Below are 7,089 nucleotides of genomic sequence, written 5' to 3' on the forward strand. Positions count from 1 at the left end.
TGTGATGGCATGGCGTGATGTGGTGGCATGGTATGAGTGCAGCGGGATCTAGCGAGAGTGGGGGAAAGTGGAGGCGGGAAAGGTTTTCGAGGGGTTGGGCGGTAAGAGGTAAGGGAGGAGAGGCCCCCTAAATGTCTGTGGGGCCACCACATGGTCGATAGTGGTTTCAAGCACACCACTTTTCATACCACCCCCCCCCCCAACATTAACCTTCGGGAGGTCGAGGGGCCTGAACATCGTTCCCTGTCGTTGGTTTTGGTGGAGACGAACTCATTCATTCAGAAGTGCTTGTTCTTTATTACAAAACGATAAAACATCATGTCGTGCTTTATTCACCCTTTAAAACATAATTTTTCTAATTTAATCAAGTTTAAGGATAATAAATAAAATAAATTAGGCGGCATTTTGGCTAGTGCACCTTTTTGAGGATTTTATTTCATTTATTTTTCTTTAAATATTTTTCTTTTATTCCTCTTTTCATTTTTCTCCATTTTTCTTTCTTTTCTTTTTCTCCCTTTTCTATTTTTTTTTTTTATTTTCTTCTATTTTTCTTTTTCCTTTCTTCTATTTTTCTTTTAATAACTAAACAACTTAAAATGAAAAATAATTTACAGCATCCCACCGGGATAAATGGCTAGATAATCATATCATGATTTCTATATTTATAGAACCCTAACATAATCCTCTCAGAATGTAGGGTTGAAAAACAGAAAGGTCGATCAATAGACATCAAGTCTTTTCAGTCCTTAATCTTTAACCCCCTTGTCATTGATGTCAAAGGGGGAGGTAACCAAAGGTTAGGAGCAACGGAAAAATATTTCACAAGACAAAAGGGGGAGGATGAATGTGTTGCCATCAATGCCAAAGGGGGGGGGGGGATTTTTGGCATTGTTGTCATTGATGGCAAAGAAACAACAGGACCAGCAAGGTATGCAGGAGCAGCAAAGGAGAAGTAACATGTGATATGGCATGTTTATTTGTACATTTGATGAGGAATTGTTATGTTTGTAAGCAGCAAGGCATATGCTTATGTTATTATTCAAATGATAATATATGCACAAATGAATAGGATCAACAAAGGCATTCAAAGGAGAAAATTTAATACTTGTCAGTTGCATAAGCTCATGTTATTATATTAATGAGAAATGTATTGTACTTGTTGAGAAATGTTAATGCATTATACTTGCAATACATTGTTTTCATGGATGGCAAAGGAACAACGAGAGAGGAAAGGTATGCAAGGACTAGTAACAGGTGATATGGCATGTTGATTTGTACATTTGATGAGGAGTTGTTATGTTTGTAAGTAGCAAGGCATATGCTTATGTTATCGTTGAAATGATAATCTATGCACAAATGAACAGGATCAACAAAGGTATGCAAAGGAGTAGATGTAATACTTCTTGGTTGCATAAGTTCATGTTATGATATTCATGAGAAATGTATTGTACTTGTTGAGAAATGTTAATGCATTATACTTGCAAGACATTGTTTTCATGGATGGAAGAGGAACAACAGGAGCAATGAGGCATGTCTATTATGTTTTGATGGCTTGGGTAGTTTGTTGAAAAGGTGCAAGGAAAGGCACTGTAATGCATTGAGTTAGGGTATGTTGATTATTATTGAATTGCTTGCATATTCTTGTATTGTTATTGAACTATTGACAGTAGAACAAAGGGACAACAAATATCATGGCATAGTTGGTGCATGCACAATTATGTAAAGAGGAGCATTGAGTTATGCTTGCATATATGTTTTGTTGATGATTGATTCCTACATACGTTTTGTGTAGGGTTGATTTGAAGGCTAGTTTGTTTGAGGAGATTGTTGTGATGTTAGGTAAAGGCAAAGGCATGAGCACTCTTGTGATGCAAGGCAAAGGCAATACTCCATGACAACAAAGGAAAGACTCAAGGTTGTTGAGGCAATGGCATGAACAAGTAGTGATATAAATTGTTGCAAAACAGATATATGGATTTGGAGAGTGATGCAATGCTTTCATTTGAATCCTTTACATGTATTATGATGTTATAATGTGTTACTTGCTTGTATATGTTGGCATTATGTTGGTGTATTTAATCATTACATGTGCCTTAAAATAAGATTTGGTGGAGCATTTATTTTCATTTTTAATATTCAAAATCTAAAGAGGTGTGAAACAATTTGGTGGAATGCAAAGAGGTGAAATTGTTCATTTCATATTCAATTTTGGAATACCAACAGCCATCAAAGCTTTCTTATAAAAATTCTGTGAGGTTGGAAAGCAAAAATAAGTTAAAGAGATAGAGAATGTGAGAGTTTATTGAGGTGTTCTTCATTAATTACCTGGCACATGTATGGAGCTTGTGTGAACCATATTTGAAGAGGAGAATAAACAAAGACAGAGATAGAGGTATGCATATTTATAGACCATGTAACCAGCACATTATTGTTTCTTGTTTGTATCAAGAGATTGCAGTCTCCTTTCAAGTTGTAGCTTGATAAATAACAGGTTGGAGCCTGTTGAGGTAGGAGCCTCCTGTGGGTTATAGCCTACAAAAAACTTATGGGAGTTGGAGCTGTCTGCATGTTGTAGCTTGCAAAAAAAATTGAGGTAGTAGCCTCCTATAGGTTGGAGCCTACAGAAAATCAGATGTAATAAGGGAGTAGGAGCTTTCCTTTTCATCGTAACAGTAACGAAGTTGTGGTTTTCTCCCTTTATGGAATTTCACTTATATCTGGTTTCCATATGTGTCGCTATTATGTGTTGATGTCATGTTTTCGTTTACTTATTACCTGTTCTTTGCATAATAAATTTGTCAGCCATTATGTGTTAAGTTGTTCATTTAAAAGTTCCATGAATGTACTAAATTGATTCACCACAACCCCCCCCCCCCCCCCCCCCCCAAGTTTGGTCAAGTTTTCATCACTACATTTTATAATTCTTTAAAATAAAATTGACCAAATATCTATATTTGTTTTTTATTTTGATTATAGCTGACATTATTTTTTAATTTAAAGAAAATTTTGCTTTTATTTTAAAAGGGATACATGTCAACCCCACATTGAGCATGGACATAATTACACATCGCCCTCATACTGGGTTGTAGAATGAGCCTCTCGACCTAGATCCATCTAACTTCAGAGTGGAAACCCTCTTTTTGGAGTGTAGAACTTGATTAGAATTAATCCATATCACTTTTATACCTCTTTGAGGATTTAATATCTGTGTCGAGAGGGATCAAATCCCTAGAAGTGCAAACCTTATTTTTGGAGTGTAGAACTTGAGGAAAGGTTAGCACCTCAAGGGATTTGATTCCTCTTGGCACATGATAGCTCTGGAGTTAGATGGAACTAGGATGGTTCCAATTGATGGCAGTAATGTCACATTTTCATATTATTATTATTATTATGTATATGTTTGAGATAAACTTCATACTTTGAAATTTACATGTTTCTTATTATCTATATGTTTGAGGATTTAAAGCAATGACTTGTCAATACAGCCTTCATTGGACTTTGATTGACACTGTGAGTTCATAAATTTGAGTCTGGCTATTAAAGCTTGTAAGATCTTTTTATGCATTAGTTCATTGTTAAAAAGTTTTATATGGCTTTAAATCATGTTTTGATTTCTTCTGAATTTGGTCGGTATTAGAAAGCTCCACTATGGATTTACATCATGTTTTGTTCTTCTGCATTTGACCCTTATTAAAAATCTCACTTGTGGCTTTACTTTATGTTTTCTTTGCCTAATCCATCTAACCTCAAATTGGAAATTCAACCTAGATCCATCTAACTCCAAAGTGGAAACCCTCTTTTTGGAGTGTAGAAATTGATTAAAATTAATTCATATCACTTTTGTATTTATTTGAGGATTTAATATTTGCACCGAGAGTGATCAAATCCTTAGAAGTGCAAACCTTATTTTGTAGTGTAGAACTTGAGAAAAGGTTTTCTTTTGGCGACTATATATATATCTATATATATATATATATATATATATATATATATATATATATATATATATATATATATATATATATATATATATCAGCAGTTATTTGAGGCAGTGAACCCCCTACTTCGTGGTTTAATATTTACATTAAATAATAGCATTCCACGGTGGTTTTTGTTGAATATAATTTCATGTTAAATGACCTTCGCAGCTCATAGCCTTCATGGCTCGTTTGTGACATCAAGGTACACCACCCGATTGGAAATATTTGTGGGCACAATGTTCCTTTTGACTGGTCAATGGTTTGGGAAACATTTTGTATCAATTAGCATCTTTGTTGTGGCTCTTGGCTAGGTTGATTTGTTCAATGGTTTGTTGATACAAATTTATATAAAAAAAGTTGTTAATGGTTGATTACAATAACTACTCAACTCAACATATAGAGTTTTAACTTCAATTTTCCCGAACTGATTTAAGACATACCAACCCTCATCAAATGATGTTTAAAAAATAAAATAGCCAAATGGATGGGTCGACCTCAACTTGTGTTCACTTCATAATGTTCTCGACATTATCTGCAACACCAAATAATTGACAAGTTGAAGGCTCTCTACTTATCCTCTTGAGGCAAAAGAATTCATAACTTTTCTTCACGGTGGACTTCTTTCTGACTGGGAATTTGGTTTGCCAATATTCTCATAATCGGACAATGTAGATGCAACACATGGGTATTTTGAAAAGTGCTTGAATCGAATTGCAAAAGTCATACCTGGTATAATGGGAGGAAGTGCTGACCTTGCAAGCTCAAACAAAGTCTACCTAAAAGAATTTAAAGATTTAAATCAACCGAAAAGGCCATGGGATTGAAATATCCATTATGGTGTGCGAGAACATGCCATGGCTGGGATCTCCAATGGAATTGCCTTGCATGGTAGTGGGTTAATCCCATTTGCAGCAACTTTCCTTGTGTTTTCAGACTACATGAAGAATTCAATGAAGTTTTTCGCTCTCAATTGTGCTAGAGTGGTGTGCACGCCAACCCATGACTCAACAGGTCAAAGGGAAGGAGGCCCAACGCTCTAGCCAATCGAGAATCCTATAGGTTTGTGAGCAGTGTTGAATTTCCTGGTCTTGAGACTTGGTGATGGGAACGAGACAGCAGGTGTATACAAAGTAGAAATTGGACACAGAAAAGGGCCATTTGTGATTGAATTGTCAAGGAAAAAGTTAGATACAAACCTGGAGGGAATAAGAATTGAGGACGTTGAGAAAGATAGGTATGTGATAAGTGATAATTCTGATAAAGATGAACCAAATTTCATCTTAATTAGAACTGGATCATAGCTTAGCCTCTGCAAGGTAGTGCACTGCCTAGAAACTCAAAAATGGAGGAAGGAAGATATTGACACTCCATATTGGAAGATATATAACTCAAGATCTCTTGGGCTTAGAAGTTCAATGATTACGAGGCCAACGTGGTTTATTTAAAAAAAAAAAGTGAAAAGGAATACCTACCTATCTTGTTGGTGATTGTGTGAGGGACCTCCTTTTATAGAAAACACCTAAAGACTTTGATGTTAACGCGAAGGCTAAGCCTCAGTGGATTAGGATTGCATGACGAGGGACTTCACTATTAATGGTTTAATCTATGACCCATTTGAAAATCGTGTTTATGACTATATTGGTGAAATGGAAGATTTAAAAATGGTCAAGGTGCAAATAATTACTCCTACTCATGCTTCATTTGAGGAAAATTGTGCTTGAATTTTATGGACATTTGGAGTTGCGGGTCATCTTCGCTTTCAATTTACTAGAGATATAGCTTGTATTTATCATTTAATAGTGACACTTGATGATGGAGACAAACTACATACTTGCATATGGAGTTGCAGAAGCCTCTATTTTTTTGTTGATAAGATACAAAGTTCTAGATATTTTACTCTCGTTTCAAGTAGTATATTTTTCTCCTCAAGGTTCAAAATTACATGATAAAAGATGTGGTAAATAGACAAATATTCTTTTATCTTTATTTGAAAACCTTGATAAATAGCTTTCTTTTGATTGACCATGCCATAGTAGCTTATGGGTTGGTATACTAGAATTTCGTTTGATTTTAGTGAATAAGCATCAAGATGTTCTTCTTGTTACTGCTTTTTATTTTATCTTGTACTGTAGGGAGTTCTTATCAAAAGAAATAAGAAACGCAAGGAAGATATTCCAAAATGCAAATTTATTTTTTCTAGTTTCACCCTATAGGAATATATGGTGTAGTTTGTCTCATCGCTGAAGGGTCTTGCGGTAAAGGAGGGATTTTGTGTAACTTTGAAGGTGAGATATTTATAGAGAGATATGCTCCAACTACAAAGGATTTGGTTTCTAGATATTTTTTGTATAGGTCCATGACTATGGAGATCCATGAAGGTTGTGGTGTTGGACCCATCAAAGACCACATATATCTCCATCACTTACCGCAAATTCTTAAAAGAGAGACCCAATCGCAAATTTGCATGTTTAACTCTGATTCAGTCACAAGCATAAATCTCACTCAAATCACAAAATTTGGAGTAAAATTGCGATGAGCAGAGGTAGTGTGTGATGAAATAAGGTGAGGAGTCACCAGCAGTGGTAATTGCAGTATGAGGTGGATATGCTCACTGTAAAAATTTATGTTGTCGCTAATCTCAACTTTTACATGCCCAATGGAAAAGTAAGAAGGTAGATTGTGATTCAATCACAAAAAAGGGATGTTGATTGTGAGTCAATCATAGAAAAGAGATGTCGGCTACACTCAATCGCAAAATAAGAGAAATTGAATGAGCGAAATCACAAACTAGGAGGGTTTATTATGTCAGTTTATCGCAAGATATTTACATTTGGCAATTTTCCTTCCATGTTGTAAGATTGGGAAAACATTTGAAAATATGATCAGTCAGGGGAAGCAACATCTACCACCAAGAACTAGAAGAAGGAAGCCAAATTATTGGGCTACATTATAACTTCACAAACTTATTCAAAGGTTGTGCACTACTAGCCTATAAATCATTTCAGTAAGCATTCACATCATTTTGAATGTTGTTGCTAAAACACATTATCCCATCTTACCTTCATTAGTATCAGGTCGAGGTTATGCCATTGATTCTACCAATGATCAC

The 7,089-nt window shown here is 35.3% G+C and overlaps 1 pseudogene; it reads left to right on the plus strand.

Moving 5' to 3' along the window:
* The window catches only part of LOC149141486 (transketolase, chloroplastic-like), an 81,706-nt pseudogene extending 76,281 nt beyond the window's left edge, over positions 1–5,425 (plus strand).
* The last annotated feature ends 1,664 nt before the right edge of the window (positions 5,426–7,089 follow it).

Source organism: Pinus tabuliformis, chromosome X (genome assembly GCF_031772625.1).
Source record: "Pinus tabuliformis cultivar Carrire ecotype Pingquan chromosome X, CPIR1, whole genome shotgun sequence".
Taxonomy (NCBI): Eukaryota; Viridiplantae; Streptophyta; class Pinopsida; order Pinales; family Pinaceae; genus Pinus; species Pinus tabuliformis.